A 17,289-nucleotide genomic window follows, 5' to 3' on the forward strand; every position below is an offset into this window, starting at 1 on the left:
CTCGGTCTCGGGGGCTGGAGAATCATGATTTGGGACCTACCATTGCGCCCAACCCTCCGGAAGCACCATAAGGATCATCTCACTTGATCCTCGCAGTAAATCTCTGAATTGGGTAATAATATAATTATTCTCATTTTAGAACTTTTTAAAATATTTTTATTTATTTATTCATGAGAGACACAGAGAGAGAGAAAGAGGCAGAGACACAGGCAGAGGGAGAAGCAGGCTCCATGCAGGGACTCCATCCCAGGACTCCAGGATCACACCCTAGGTGGAAGGAAGGCACCAAACCGCTGAGCCACCCAGGGATCCCCTCATTTTAGAACATTAATACTTATAGTGGTGTTTTGGTTTTGCTTTTTTTGGTTTTTAGCATAAATTTCAATGCTCACAACAGTTATCCTGCGACATCAAGAAAATGTAAACTCTGCTCAGTGAAATAAGAGAGGAGGCTGTCACCAAACTATGGTTATGATTTTGCTACTGTGTTGGTGCTCATGGGGACCCATGGCTTCTGGTGAAGCCTCTGTTCTTTCCAAGCATGACAGATTAAGGAGGCAGTACCCTAAAAGATTAGAAGAAAATAAAAAAGGAAGAGAGAAGCGAGAATAAAAGTAGACAAAACTGAGTAACACCGGGTAGCCCTGCATCGGCTACTACATGACAGACCAAAGAGAAAGTGTGACACGCACACGTCCTCTACAACCTAAATAACGAGGATCTGGCCTTCCTCACCTCCTACAATAAAACTTCACACTCAAAGTCTGGTCTCTTGCTCAACAGATAACAATACTTCTTCCCGACTTCCAAATCCGTTAAAAAAACATTGTCAAAACTCATCTTATGTGTAGCTGTCACAACTCTTCTCTCTCAGAATTCTCTGCTGATTCGTCTGAACAAAGTTCACGTTTCTCTTACTGGGTTTCAAAGCCTCCTCCTCATGTGGGCTTTGCCTTTATTACCTCTCTGGCTTTATTTCCCACTACCGCTGCATCTGCCTGGTCCACCTAAATCCCCTCCATCTCATTTCTTCCCTGCTCTTAATTCTTTCCTCGTGACACCTCGACTCACCTCCTTCTGCTGGGAACAGCTTTATAGCTCTTAACTGCCACTCTCACCAATAAAAGTGGCCGCAGAGTTCAGCAGGACTTGGGAACACAAACTCGTCCTAACTTAGTGGTTTAGAGAAGTGAGTTTCCCACTCTTAGCTGCAGAGTCCTCTTGTCAGGGAAAGCCCTCCCGGAATCCAGCTACTCAAGGACTCCTAGGGGAAGGGTGGGTGTCTGGGGCAGCCAAGGGCACTGGGACCCCAGTGCTGCCCCAACCATAGCAGCTCCCCAAGTATGGAGACCATCAACCACTGCCAAAAGCATGGCCTAATCTTGGAAACTTTTTGTAAGTCAAATCAAACACGCAGAGCACCTCAAGGGCTTGAAGAGTGCCTGGATACCCAATTTCATTAAACAATAACATTGACCATTGAAACAAATATTAAAGCACCTACTTATGTGCCAGGCACTGATGTGAGAGGTCATCCAAGGATGACCTCAGAGAGAACAAAGGTCTCCTGCTCTTGAGGAGTTACAACTGAGCATGGAAAGACACATATTTTAAAAACGTGAATAATGAATGTATAAACCATATAATTTATGAGATGGAGGTGAGTGCTCCTGCGGGGGTGGGGAAGGTGGGGAGGAGAAAAGACGATTGGGAGTTCCAGGTAGTGGGGGCAAGAGGGAGAGGCATTTGCAATTATAAAAGGACAAACAAACAAGGCCTCCTTGATAAAATGCCATTTAAGCAGCCCCAAAGGAGGAAAGGGAGTTAGACATGAAGATATTGGAAGGGAGGTGGGAGGTGCTATCTGGCTTTAATTGGTACTTTTTACTGAACCACTTACAATGTTCCAGGCCAAGTGCCTAATTGTCTTGCATTACACGCTTCCGTTACATGTGAGAGGCATGACGTTGGTAGTACTACTGTTTGCATTTTACAGACAAGGATCCTGTGATCTGGGGCAGTGTGATCACCTGGAGGTTGTGTGAAAACCCAAGAGCACTGAGCCTCATCACCAAAGTTTCTAATCTGGTATGACTGGAGTTCAGCCTGAGAATTTTTTACTTCTAACAAGTTCTCAAGGCCCTGCTGATGCTACTGGTTCCCAGAGCACACCTGGAGAACCAGTGACTTGGAGGAACAAGGCAATCTCTGCAAAACATTTCTGTCTCCAAAACCACTTACTCTGGTCTCTGTTAGTTCATCTTTCAAAGAACAGCACCTTCTTCCAAACGTTTCCATTTACTGTCTCAATAAAGCCAAAGAGCAAAATGAATATCATAGAGATTATATATTTACAAATCAACATGCACTTCTTTTAAAAAAGATCAATTGATAATAAAATGAAAGCTCTACAAGGTCAGGAATATTAACTGTTTTATTCACTGTGGAGTTCTCAGGACGTAGATGAACCCCCGGCATGCATGAAGTACTTAGTAAATAGCTTTTGCGTGAATACTATCACATAGCCTACATTTTTTTGACTTTCAATTTTACAATAATTTTAGGTTTACAGAAGAGTCATGAAGAAAGCATAAAGAATCCCCAGATACAATTCAAGCAGCTTTCCCTATTGCTATCATCTTCAAAAACATTTATCAGAACTGACAAATTAACACCGATACAGTACTATTAACTAACATTCAGGCTTCGTTCAGACATCACAGCTTTTCCACGAATGTTCCAGTCTGGAGGAGCCCACTGCATTTGGTCAACAGTGCCTGTTTCCTCTCCTCTGGTCTGTGCCACTTTCTCCGTCCTGCCTGGTTTTTCATGACCTTGACGCTTCTGAAGCAAACTGCTCAGGTATTTTGTAGCATGTCCTTCAAGTTGAGCTTTTTCCCTGTTTCTTTTGTTCCGGTACAATTGGAAGTTTGCACTTCTCACGTTGTAAACTATTCTTTTCTCCCCCTTCCTGTACTCTTTGGAAGGAAGTCACCATGTGTAGAGTAGACCTCACTTGAGGATTTGAGAGTTACACTCCACCGCTTTGAGGGTGAAGTAAATTATTTGGAATTTTTCTGCATTGGAGACTTGTGTCTTTTTCTCCAATTATTCTATCATTTATTTATATTAGCATACACTCATGAATATTTGTTTTATATGTTGGATTATAATCCAATTCGTCTTTATTTTCTTGCTCAAATCTTCCCAACTTTGGCTATTGGGAGCTGTCTCTTTCAAGTGGTTCTTGTGTCCTTTTGAATACTCATCATTGAAGGGTTCATTTTTTTGGTATTTTGGTAGAGTTTTTCTGTTCACTTTTTAAAATACTTCCTTATTTCCTGGCACTACAAGATGTTCCAGGTCCATTCTGTACATTTTCTGACCCAGTCCTAGAAGCAGCTGTTTCTCCAAGGAACCCTGGTTTCTTCTGTTGGAGAATGATATTAGGAACCACGATCAGGGAGCTAGATGTAGCCTATATTTTTGACCTAATGATTCATCATAAGTATTTTCTGTGTGAATAAACACTTTAAATTACCATTTTTTGAACTGCATAATATTCCACTGTAAAATAAACCATAATATCATGTATTGATGGATATTTATATTATTTCTAGCTGTCTTGGTATTTTAAACAAAGCTAGAATAAACTTTCTTCCATCAAAATCATCATGCTTATGACTATTTCCTTAGGATAAATTCCTCAAATTGGAAATTGTGAGTTTGGGGCTTTTGGTGCATATTATGAGGCTTCCAAAGTCCTACTTACAGAGAATGAATCCCCTTCCCCACTGCATATCAGGTATCTATCATTATTGGTTTTCTATTTTTTTTATCATTTCTTAATGGATAAAACTTACTCTGTAGTGGTAATTGATCCCTAACTAAAATGAACAATTATTTGCCGCTTGAATTCCCTTTCAAAAATTTTTTTCTATTCTGGTAAATTTTTTTTTTAATTAATATGCAACAGTGTTTGTGTACTAACAAAATTAACCCTCTGTCTATATACATATATACATATTTAACTATCTTTCACAGTTTGTCATTTGTCTTCTAACTTGGTTTATGGCATATTTGTTTTTAAACAATAACTTTCCATATTCCATATTCTATGGTTTAAACTAATTTATAGATTTTTCCCCTAAACCACATTTACATTTTATAATTTTGATCACAGACTTATAAAAAATGTGTTTACTTTCACATTTTTGCATTATGTGAGCCAATCTAAAAAAGAGCTGATGATGTATTATTGATTCTGACACACTCATGAAAGAACAGATTATGCTTCTATTAAAACTTACATTTTATGACAGGTTTGTCAGGTTTAATTTATGACTCATACACATTTCTGGCTCAGTAGCCACAAATTATCTCCCTTTGAATCTTTATGATATACTACATTTTCTTGCCAGAACATTTTTTCACACATCTTAATATTTATCAAAAATAAATAAATATATGCAAAAAAACAGAAAATATACACTAACAAGTGATAAATAAGAATCATCATTTTTTTAAAGATTTTATTTATTTATTCATGAGAGACAGAGAGAGAGAGAGGCAGAGACATAGGCAGAGGGAGAAGCAGGCTTCATGCAGGGAGCCTGACATGGGACTCGATCCCAGGACTCCAGGATCACGCCCTGGGCTGAAGGTGGCACCACACCGCTGAGCCACCCAGGGATCCCAGAATCATCATTTTTTAAAGCAATTCCAAATACAGGCGACCCTTAAACAATATGGGCTTGGACTGCAGAGCTCTACGTATATGTAGATTATATACATATAATCTATACTGTGAATATTTTTTCCTCTTCCTTATTATTTTCTTAATATTTTTTCTCTATATAAGGATACCTTATATAATACATATGTCATACAAAATATGTGTTAACTGACTATGTCATCAGTAAGGCTTCTGGCCAATACTAGGCTATTAGTAGTTACCTTCTGGGGAAGTCTTAAGTTATGTGCTAAGTTTTGACCACATGGGGGTCAGCCCCCCAATTCCGAGGTAGCTCAAAGGTCAATTCTATCTCCACTTCCTTATCTCTCATTCTAGTTTCATATCTTTATAAATATATTTTTCTCATTTTTAGAAAAGGATACAATATAGACATTCATGTTGTCATGTTAATTTGTGTCATATTGGAATTTTCTGAATATTAGAAACAGGCACATACCAAAAAGAAAGAAAAAGAAACTGATAAAGCCATCTTCCTTTCAGTGGCATTAGTGAAAGGGAAGAAAAAATACAGACACTCCTAATACTTCTAATATTAGGAATTAAAAGGGTGGGATTGAGGTGGAGCTGGCTGCGAACACTCTAGTCATGTGCTGAGACACGATAGTGGAAAGATACAGTATTTTCAGGAAATGGAAGGAAGGTAGGCAGGGGCCAGACCATACAGGCCATCTAATCTTATTAGGGATTTAGGTCCTCAACCTAAAGGTGAAGTCACACATAAGTGACTTATTCAGGTTTATTGTCTTACTCTTATTCTATCCTCTGAGTGATACAGAGAATGGATTGAAGGAAAGTACAAAGTCCTGAAGTCTGGAGTTGAGTCGTCAATGGTCTGGGCAATATGTGATGGCAGCTTGATATGCAGCAGTGGGGTGGTAATTGGAGGTGAGGAAATGGATCTGAGGTAGAGTTGGACAATGCTTATGGATTGACTAGAAAAAGGAAATGAGGGTGAAGGATGGATGGTACTACTTATCATGAGATAGGAAACACTAAGAGAGGAAGTGTGCTACGTAGCATGTTTTACTTTTAGCTTTGCAACCCTTTGAAATATCCAAAAAGACATGTTGTCATTGGAGCTCAGGCACAAGGTCTGAACTGAGGTTATATAATGAGCATGACTAACATGTAGATAATAACTGAATCCAAGTGTGCTGGTGGGGTTGCCTAAGGAAAGAATATAAAGCAACAGTTCTCAACCAGGGTTAGGGGGAATTACTATTTTACCCCTCAGGGGACATTCAAAAATGTCTAAAGACATTACTGGTTGTCACAAATGGGTCATCTCATGAAGAGAAGACAGTGATGCTGCTGAACATCCTACAATGCATAAGACAGGCCCCCGCACCAAAGGTTATTACCTAAACCAAAATGTCAATAGTGCCAAAGCTTGAGAAATGTGACATACAGTGTGATGAAATAAGGGCTTTTAGGAAATCAGCCCAAAGATGAAGTTGGGTCAGGAACAGAGCCTGGGTCAGGAGCAACCATAGAAGGAGGAACACTGGGAGTGCCTGGTACCAGGAACTTCAGGACAAGAGAATTCTCAAAGACACAGGCAACAAACAGCGTCAAATGCTGCTGTTGCAAAATCAAGTACTGTACTAGTTCAGAGTCTAAGTCATGCAGAAAATATTTTTAAAATAATTTCCCCTACAGTATGTTCAAAGCTGTACTATTTTTCAGCAGGCCACAGATTAGACATACATTTATAGAAAGAGCAATGGAATTTTTGCATCACTTTTCATTAATCCCCAATTTGGGTCACCTTCCTGAATTCTTCTATTTCTCAGATGCTAACCTCACAGGGGAGGGACCCACTGCTGTTTTACAAGGAGCAAGATTAGGGAAGGAGAAGGCAGGGAATTTGGGAGGAGAAAGGATGAATGACTATAGGTTTTCTAAGCAAGCCCCATTTACAAAAATATGAAGTGTTCCAAATGATCATTTCAAGTTTTAATTGGAATTCATATGCATCTTCCCTCAGTCACAACGTCAAAAAAGCTAAGTTGAAGGGGTAGCTACAAGGGCTGTTTTGCCTGTATTAACTGCTAACACTGATGAGAACCCAAGCTGTAGAAAGCCAGGAGTTTATTAGGAGGTTCAGGAGGGTCTGAAAAATATCTCCCATCTTTTCCTTTCTTGGGAAAACCCTCAATCCCAATATTCAAAAATTCATCTGTTCATCAAATACTTACTGAAAACTTAAATAGGTATTTGTTGAGCGTCTGTGTCCCCCACTAAATAAATGCTAAGCTCCATGACTGCAAGTACCATGTCTATTCTGCTCTCCTGCAGGCTAAGAAAATGCCATTACTCCCTGGCATCCAGGAAATAATAATTGATTAATGAATGTATAATGAACCAATGAATGAATATATTTCTATTTTTAAAATGATGTTTGTGTACTCTAATGTATTTCAGAAGGGTGAATTTTTATGCAGAATTACCATATAAACATTTTAGAAAGTAGCCTGGTAGTGTGAAAAATGATATTTTGATGCAGAAAGGTCACCCATAAATAGGCCAGTCCTGCCTGAGAGCCTACCCTTGAGGTCGGCCTTGTTCAAATGGTACCTATACATTTATAGTAATATTTCTCCTCCTCCTTTTCAGATATTAAAACAACTCTTTTTGCCATGGCTGCGGAAGTGGTGATGCTTGCAAGCACAGCTCAAGCTAACAAACAGTTTTAACATTTAGGGAGCAAGAGTGTATCCCTTTAATAATAATAAAGGGGAATCTTCCGGAGAGGCAAGTTTTTGAAATGTACAAAACCTACTAAAGGGATTAATGTATTATCATAAACAATTTCATGCAAAGAAACTTTCACTGTGGACTTCAAAGAGGAAAGGAATGAAGACAAGAAAAGTGGGTCAGGTGGAGAGGACTTTTCTTGTTTTTGTTTTTGTTTTTTTTTTATTTAAAGATTTTATTTATTTATTCATGAGAGACACAGAGAGAGAGAGAGAGAGAGAGAGGCAGAGACATAGAGATAGAAGCAGGCTCCATGCAGGGAGCCTGATGTGGGACTCGATCCTGGGACTCCAGGATCACTCCCTGGGCCAAAGGCAGGTGCTAAACCGCTGAGCCACAGAGGGATCCCCCAGAGAGGACTTTTCTTATTAGAACAGATAGTCATAGGTGGGCATTTTACAGTGAACTCAAGCATGAGGCCTTTGTAACATGCTTTTCTTATAGCTAAACAGTGCCACTTAGACCGAAGCATGATATTAGAGAATGAAAGCCACTTTTCTACAGAAAACACGCAGGAAGAACTAAGTACCCTGTAGGAAGCCAGGCCATCAAGATATCAATTAAAGAAGAAAACAGATTTTTAAAAACTGCAAACACACACTTCAACGAGCCAGTAAATGCGTGGGGTTCCAGGACTGTCAGACACTCAAGGTACTAATACAAAGGTCCATCTGAAAACAAAAAGAACAATAATATCCGGATTACACAGAGGTGAATAAGGTTTAATCAATAACACAATTTTATTCTGGAGTTTGCTATTCAATGTTGCTTTAAGTTTTACATCATTGAGTTTACAATTTGTACTTAGTAGCTGGTAGGTATCCTGTGTATTTTAGTCACTCACATGCACACATATCCACACCATAAAGGGGCACTCCATCACACTCCACTTAGACAACTGTCCTCCTGGAGAAATCTGTGATCAATCTTGGAAGCTGTAGACAGTGATGTTCCCAACCGGAAACAGAATAATATAATTTACAATGGTACTTGTAAGAGCTAACAATACTGGGTACACACTATTTGCTAGAGGCTACACATATGTCTTATCTAGTCCTCACAACACCTATGATGGAGGGAGGTATTCTACTCGGACTCCTTCTACACAAGAGGAAGAGTAAGGCACGAAGTGGTTAAATAACTTACCAAGCCTGTACCTTCAGAGCCAGAATTTAGCCTATCTGCTCTTCTTAAAGTTCCATAAAGTGACAACAAACATAGCAACATGGATTTCACGAAGTGTGGGATGAGCACTAAGCTTCTCCCTGCATGTTCTGATCTCCTATTTCCATTTCATTCTCAACACGCCATGTTCTTTTCTTGGGCGTCTACATGCTCTTCTGGAATAACCGCATCCATTTCCATGGCTTTAGTTTTGCCTCGAAGTTGAAGATTCTAACTCTAGGTCCAGCCCAGAGAGCCCTTCTCTACAGCCACAGGCAAGAAGACGTGCTGATGTGGATGTCACTCTGCTACCTGAAGCCAGACACAAAAACTGAACTCAGCACCTCCAACCAACCTGCCCCCCAATCTACTTTCCTTCCTCTCTCTCCTGCCCCAGGAGATGTCCCAGTCTTTCTCTCAATGCCTAAGGCAGAAATGTGGGCATGATCCTGGACTCCTCTCTTATCCCTCAAGCCTTACATGTGACCTACCCAATGAAAAATTCTCGAGATTCACCTCCAGATAACTCCTCCATCAGGCAATCTTCTGTCCACGCCCCTGCCATTGGCTTGGGCAGGCCCATTCCAACAGCCTCCCAACTGTTATCCCTCCTTGGGATCCCACAGACCCTTGGGTTCTCCATTGGGCTGCCAAAGTGATTTCTTAAAAGAACAAATCATGATTTTTACTAATTCACGTATTTGGTCGTTTTGTTTTGTTAACACCTTCTATGTGCCAGGTACAATTCTAGCGAGTGAAAATACAACAGTGAGCAAGGGACAAAAAAGGCATCATGGAGCTTTACATTCTAAGGGAGAGAGACCAACTGACACTAAAACAAAATGTGAGAAAGAGAGAGAGAGTGAGAGTGTTAGATAAGAACTTACTACTCTGGTGCGGAATCTTACCACTCCCTCATTCACACACACCCTCGACTTCATCCCTTTTGAGCTACTTTTGATTTCCCAAATATGCCATGTTCCCAAATCCGGGCATCTGCCCATGCTGTTCTACTTAACATTCTCTCCCCTGCCCTTTTCACCATGCGAACTCCTACCTACCTTTAGCAAGACTTCCCTGATCTCCCCAGTTCTGGTTTTGTCACACATCACTGAGCTCCCAAAGCAACTTCAACTTCCCCTTTACCACTTGCTTCCCCTTTTCCACCGTTATTGCAGTTATTCATCCGTCTTCCCTCTATTTCATAAGTGCTTAGAGAGCAGAGGATGTGTGCTCTGATGACGTCATAGGTATTTGTATCAAAGCTGCCATAAAAAAAATACCACAGGGATCCCTGGGTGGCGCAGCGGTTTGGAGCCCGCCTTTGGCCCAGGGCGCGATCCTGGAGACCCAGGATCAAGTCCCACATCGGGTTCCAGTGCATGGAGCCTGCTTCTCCCTCTGCCTGTGTCTCTGCTTCTCTCTCTCTCTCTCTCTCTCTCTCTCATAAATAAATAAAAATTTAAAAAAAAAAATACCACAGACCAGGCGGCTTAAACAACAGAAATTTATTTCTCACAGTTCTGGAGGCTAGAAGTCCAAGATCTAAGTGTCAGTTGGCTTGATTTCTTCAGAGGCCTCTCCTTGGGTTTGGGTGGGCATCTTCTTGCTGGGCCCGGTCTTTCCTCTGCATGCACGTCCTTGGTGTTTCTTTGGGTGTCCAAATCACCTCTTCTCATAAGAACACCACTTAAATTGGATTAGGGCTCACCCTAATGGCCTCATTTTAACTTATCCACGTCTTCAAAGGCCCTATCTCTAAATATAGTGATATGGGGGTCAGGGTTTCAACAATAAAGTTGAGGGGAACACAACTCGGCCTCTAACACTATTCTATAATCAACTCATGGCCAATCCTATTGTGCCTTAGCCCTAGCCATATCCCCATTCCCGTATTATTTTGAAAAAAAATGCAAGATATCTTATCTTTTAATCAGTAAATATTCCTTCAATGCATTTAGATAGACAATATATATACAGTCTTCTCATGGGGACAAAAGAGATGAGTCCTACTTAGCTCTCTGATTATTTCCTAACATCTTTTCAGGTTGGGAGGAACAACAGTATTTTAACAAAAAAATTCTCTCTTGCTGGAAAAGTTTCTCCTTTAAATAAATCATTTACAAAATAAACAAATGTTTTAAATCTTCAGTACGGTAGATCTCAGGCTACACTCTAATGATGGAGGTGGAAGTATCTATGGGTGTTTTTAGTTGAGATTTAATTTTTCTACATGCTGCTTCAGCCTACTGAAAGAAGAACTACGCATATACGTGTATGTGTGTGCCCACGAACTATTATGCCTAAAATGAAGGTAACAAATTTTCAAGGTGCATTTTTAGAATCCATGCAGGTTATTCCATGCCTCTTCAGTGAGATCCAAGAAACCAGGCTGTTTTCTCTTTTCATTATGGATGCTCTTTACAGCATCTCCACTCTCCGAACAGCTGTCATGGCAACATTCTCTTCTGTCAGGATGAGAAAGCGGCAAGGCTCATCCTCTTAATGCATGAATGAACCAGGGAGACTTCTGAATAACAGAGCTCCCCAGAGTTTGGATGACACCATTGCAAAATGCAGCTTCTGCAACGCAGTCTGCTTTCAAAGCAACACCTTCTCCATCCTGGCACTTCATAACGTGATGTTAAAATGAGGAAGACATGACAGAGATGGACTTTATTTTTCGTCTGTGACTCTACATATTTTGGCCTTAAATAGCAAGCCGTAAAGTGACAATGAATAACATGAGCATTGGAAAACATTTGGAAGACACAGGATTTTAACAGCTCAAAGACAATTTTGTCCTTGCAAATGTTTGGGGAAATAAGGTAACTGCTGCATTCCAGAAATAAGCTGAATATCATAAATTTTATCAGCAGAACTCTTGAAAGTGGAATAAATGGCCTTGAGTAAGAGTTCTACAAATGAAAAGTGTAGGTGTACTTACATCGTTGTTGTGTTGTTGTTGTTTTAACTAAAATGTAACTTAAAAACAGTTTAGATTTACAGAAAAATTATGAAGACACTGAGTTTCTATAGCCCCAGATTATTAACACCCTACATAAGTATTAGCTATAATTAATGGACCAATATAATATTAACTGAAGTCCCTACCTTTTTCAGATTTTCTTTGTTTTTACCTAAGACTCTTTTCTGTCCAGGATTCCACCCAAGATAACACATTTCATTTAGTTGTAATGTCTGAGGCTCCTCTTGCCTCTAACAATTTCCTAGACTTCCTCTGTTTTTGTAGAATGTCCCTCAACCAAGATTTGTTTGGTAAGACTGGACTTATGGGTTTGGGGAGGGGACCATAGGAGTAAAGTGCATTTTCATCACATGTCAACAGTGGATAATATCAACACCACTTATCACTGTTACTGTCCATCTTGATCATGTGGCTAAGGTATGTTTGTAATGACTGCAACCACCATAAAGTTAATTTTTCTTCCTTTCCATAATATACTCTTTGGAACAAAATCACTATGCACTTCCTACGCTTAAGGAGCAGAGAGTCATATTCCACCTTCTTGAGGGTAAAATATCTAGATAAATACCTCAAATTCTGCAGAGATTGTCTCTTCTGCCCCATGATTTTATTTTCTGTATGGCTGTGTGCTACAGATTGTTACCCATTTATCTGCTGAAAGACATCTTTGTTTCTTGTAGAAAACAGAGAGTGGAGTCTATTTTTTTAAAGATTTTATTTATTTATTCATGAGAGATACAGAGACACAGAGAGGCAGAGACACAGGCAGAGGGAGAAGCAGGTTCCATGCAGGGAGCCCCATGCAGGACTCATCCAGGACTCTAGGACTACGCCCTGGGCCAAAGGCAGATGCTCAACCACTAAGCCACCCAGGTGACCCTCTATTTTTTTTAATCTACTCTGATAATCTCTTTTAATCGGCTAATTGGTATATTTAGTCCATTTAAAGTTGATTATAGTCACATTTAAAGCTGATTATACAGTTGAATTAATTTCTACCATGTTTTCGTCTGTTTTCTATTCATTATATTTTTTTCTCTTTGTTCCATTCCCCCTCTTCTGCCTTCCATCATATTAATGAGCATTTTACATGATACTACTTTTCACCTCTCTCAGCATATCAATTATAATTCTAAATTTTTTTTAGCGGTTGCCATAGAGTTTGCAATATGCATTTTAGACTAATCCAAGCCCCCCTTCAAATAACACTATGCCATGCCATGTACAGTGCCTGGACCCTATAATAAAGTACTGTCAATCCCACCTCCTGTCTCTATGACACTTGTCATTCTTTTTACTTCTCCATAGGCTGTAATCATCTAATACATCATTAATAGTATTAAGCAAATAGTTTTCTTAATTTTAAAAAAACAAGAGATTTTCTTTTACCTTCATTTACTCCTTCTCTGGGGTACTTCCCCTCTTTATGTAGATTCAAACTTCCAAACTCTTTCATTTTCCTTTGTTTTGAAAAATTACTCAACATTTCATGAAGGGCAGGTCTGCTGGTAATGAAGGCCCTTAGCTTCACTTATCTGAGGAAGTATTTCTCCTTCACTTTTGAAGGATCATTTCTCTAGATGTAGACTCAAGGTTGGCAGGGCATTTTCCTTTTGACATTTTAAATATTTCACTCCACCTATGCGGTTTCTGATGAGAGATCCATTGTAGGTCTTATTCTTGTACTTTTTTTTCCTAAGATTTTATTTACTTATTTGAGAGAGAGAAAGAGAGAGAGCATGAGCTGGGGAAGGGGCAGAGGGAGAAGACTCCTTGCTAAGCAGGAATCCAACGCCAGACTCAATGCCAGGACTCCAGGATCATGACCTGATCCAAGGCAAACACTTAACCACCTGAGCCACACAAGAGCCCTGTTATTGTTCTTCTAAAGGTCAAGTCTCCCTATCCCTACCCTGGCCCTATGGTTTCTTTCAAGATTTTCTCTTTGTCTTTGGTTTTCTGCAGTTTGAATATCATATACCTAGGTATAGATTTTCCAGTATTTATACTGCTTGGTGTTTTCTGAGCTTCCTGAATTTGAGGCGAGGTGTCTGTCATTAGTTCTAGAAAATCACCAATCATAATCACCTCAAAGATTTCTTCTGTTCCATTCTCTCTTTTTTCTTCTTCTGATATTCTAATTATATGTATGCTTCACCTTCTGAAATTGTAGCAGAGGTATTGAGTGTTCTGTTCTGGGTTATCTTCATTATCTTTTTGTATCTCAGTGTGAGAAGGGTCTACTGACCTATCTTCAAACTCACTGAGACTTTCTCAGTCTGATGAGAAACAGATGAGCCCATCAAAGGTATTCTTCATTTCTGCTACTGTGTTTCCTATTTCTGGCATTTGTTTTTGATTCTTTCTTATATTTTCCATCTCTCTGCTTATATTACCTATCTGTTCTTTCACGTGGTATACAACGTAACATTTGTAGACAAATTAGTCCAAAACCTACGCATCATAGTTATTTTAAATTCCCTGTCTAATCTTCCAAAACCTGTGTCACATCTAAGTGTGGTTCTGATGCTTGCTTTGTCTCTTTAGATTGTGTTTTTCCTTGCCTTTTAGCATGGCTTGTAATTTTTTGTTGAAAGCCAGACATGATATATTAGACAACAGGACCTGAGGTAAATAAGACTTTTATGTGAACCTAGCTAGGAGACGCACTGTTTAATGTTTGCTGTAAATACAGGTGCCAGAAGTGTAAAATTCCTCTAGTGTCCTTATGAGGTGTGTCCTATTGTCTTTGAGCTTTCCCAGGAATACTTCCTTGGATAGAGTCTGTATCCTGCAGCTCTTTCAGCTGTAATCTACTGTTACAAGAGAGCTCTGTTGGTGTGATGGTAAGAAGTGGGGAAGGGGAAGTATTCTAGAATCTTATGATTAAATCTCAGTCTTTTAGTGGGCTTGTGTTGCTGTGTTGTGACCCTTACAAGTGTTTCTTAGCTTTTCTCCTTCCCCCTTAGGGGATACAGAAAAGCTAGAGAGAACTTGAGTCAGAGAAATACCCTTTCACTAAGTGGTATAAGACTGGTATAGTCATGTCCCCTGGAGAATAGACCTTTATTCTAGAGAATGCTCTGGGAGGATTTCACAATGGTTATTTTTTTTTCTCTCTCCTTGCCAGAGTCAAGAGGAAGTCTTTCTTGGCTCTTTATGTGAGAACTTGATGGGGTTCCTAGAAGCAAAATCCATGTAAGTGTGAGACCCCTTCTGAAACTGAAACTGTTGTGACCAGGAATTTCTCAATATTAAGCTAAACAACACTCAGCCTCCAGTAATTCTTCAAAATCACGATTTCTGCTGTCCCCACCCTCCCCAGGTTGTGACTCCTTCCACTTCAGCTTCAGGCAGGTAAAAATTATTTGTGACTGCCTGGATTTACATCTCTCCAGATTTCAGTGGCATTTATTCTGTGACTACCGATGAATCCAAGAAAAGTCACTGATCTCAGTTTGTTCAACTTTTTCTGATTGTAAGAACAGGAGTGAGGACTTCCAAGCTCTTTATATGTTAGAGTTCCTTACATTCTTTTCACACTCATATTTTACTGTTTTTTATTAGAGAACATAAATGTTTGGCTGGAAAGTATTTATTGAAGACTTATGACAAGCATACTATAGCACCAGGTACACTGGAAGATAAAAATTCATTCACTCTGGGTACGTGGATGGTGGAGTCAGTTAGGCTTCTGACTCTTAGTTTCAACCCAGGTCATGATCTCAAGGTCACAAGATCAAGCCCTATGTCAGGCTCCACACTCAGTGCAGAGTCTGCTTAAGACTCCCTCTTCCTCTCCCGCTGCCCCTCCCCTGCTCCCTCTCTCTCTAAAATAAATAAATAAATCTTTCAAAAAACATTCATTCATTCAACAAATATTTACTAAGCACTAAGTAGGCCATGTAGGGATATGTGATAGCAGAAAGCTATGGTCCCAGCTCTCAGAGACCTTACATTCTTGTTAGACAGGAAAAGTATGTACACACAAAAATAGTAACCTCAGCCTTTAAGAAGCTAATCAGAGTGACAAAACAAAATGTAACAGTCATAAAAAGCATCTATATTTGAGGAAAGAAACGGAATGGTGTGAGTTGAAGTATTCTGGGGCTTGTGCAGAAGTCAGAACATGAATAGAATTAAGGTTGTGAAGAAATGTCACTTTGATAAAGGGCACAGCAATGGCAAAGACTTGAAAGCAGTAATGAGGAGAACATGTTCCAGCACAGCCAATACAACACAATAGCATGTTCCATTACAGCTTGGCTGCAGCACAGCTTTTGTTGCAGAGTAGTATGAAAGAACAGCAAAAAAGTAGGCTAACACCCAAATCAGAAATGTGTTGTTCAACAAGATCCAACAAGAGGACCTTGTTACGACAACATCAGACCATGAGTGGATTGAAAACAAGCACTGTACTGGGACTCATGAAGATACCTAGCCTCTGCCATCCAGCTGTAGGTCCGTGGGCAAAAATCACTTCTCTCGGAGTCCTTTTTCTTCGTCTTTAGTTAAAAAAAAAAAAAGTTCAATCAGTGAGTCATCTTCCCATCTAAACACCCTAAGATTCTGAGAGGGAATCTCTTCTACGTCACTCCAGATAAGTAGTAATCTAGTCTCTGGATGAGTCCACCAAATGACAGGAAGCTCACTGTTCTCTGAGGCAGCCAGCTCAACAGAACCAACCCTGGACAGTTAAGTTGATAGAATACTTTTGTTCATAACGACTTGAAATCTGTCTTTCCATAATCCACTCGGTTTAAAGTTTAAAATGAGTGCAGCTCTGCCCAACACACCAACACATCTTTCTGCAATGCTGAAATATTCTGTTTCTGCACTGCTCGATTCTATACCCACTACCCACATGCAGCCACTGCTCACTTGAAATATGGCTGCTTTGACTAGAGAATCGAAATTTTTGGGCACCTGGGTGGCTCAGTGGTTGAGCATCTGCCTTCGGCTCAGGTCATGATCCCAGGGTCCTGGGATCAAGTCCCGCATCAGGCTCCCCACAAGGAGCCTGCTTCTCCCTCTGCCTGTGTCTCTGCCTCTCTCGCTGTGTTTCTCATGAATAAATAAATACAATCTTTAAAAAAAAGAAAGAAATGTTTATATTATTTTTTTATTTAGTTTTTGCCTTATTTTAATTTAATTTAAATCGCCACATGTGGCCAATGGCTACAGTATTGGACTGCCTCGCTGTAAAGCAACCCGAATAAATATATTCCTTCCACATGACAGCTCCTCAAATATGTGTGATAGCTCATTGTTGGCCTGTCTCCTAAGCTTTTCTTTTCAGTTAATCACACTGTGATGCTCTAACCATTGCTCACATGGCATATTTTGTAGCCCCGTGTTCTTACTGGCACATTCTAATTCACTCACACTCAGTTGAGGTCCACAGATGGTTTCTAGAAACACCCCCTGAATTTACATGTAAATCTGCTATGGGCATATGTGCATTTTTGATGGGAGACTTCCATGGCTGCCCTCAGAGTCTCAAAGGAATCCCTGACCCCCAAAAGGGCACTACAGTGAGAGGGGAAGATAAAAGAAAATGAGACACAATAGTAGCCTTAAATTTAGCTCTGAAACATCACATAACTATTAAGAGGCTGAGTGA

The 17,289-nt window shown here is 39.9% G+C and overlaps 1 protein-coding gene and 1 long non-coding RNA gene across 4 annotated transcripts in view; both read right to left on the minus strand.

Moving 5' to 3' along the window:
* Positions 1-17,289, minus strand: part of GRIP1 (glutamate receptor interacting protein 1) — a 656,016-nt gene that overhangs the window by 539,996 nt on the left and 98,731 nt on the right. The window lies entirely within an intron of this gene.
* On the minus strand, positions 2,903-8,789 carry LOC140595927 (uncharacterized). Its single transcript, XR_011997901.1, has 2 exons — positions 8,660-8,789; positions 2,903-8,184 (listed from the first exon to the last, which is right to left on the minus strand). It is a non-coding gene; the product is annotated as an uncharacterized lncRNA (long non-coding RNA).

This window comes from Vulpes vulpes, chromosome 16 (assembly GCF_048418805.1).
Source record: "Vulpes vulpes isolate BD-2025 chromosome 16, VulVul3, whole genome shotgun sequence".
NCBI classification, from domain to species: domain Eukaryota; kingdom Metazoa; phylum Chordata; class Mammalia; order Carnivora; family Canidae; genus Vulpes; species Vulpes vulpes.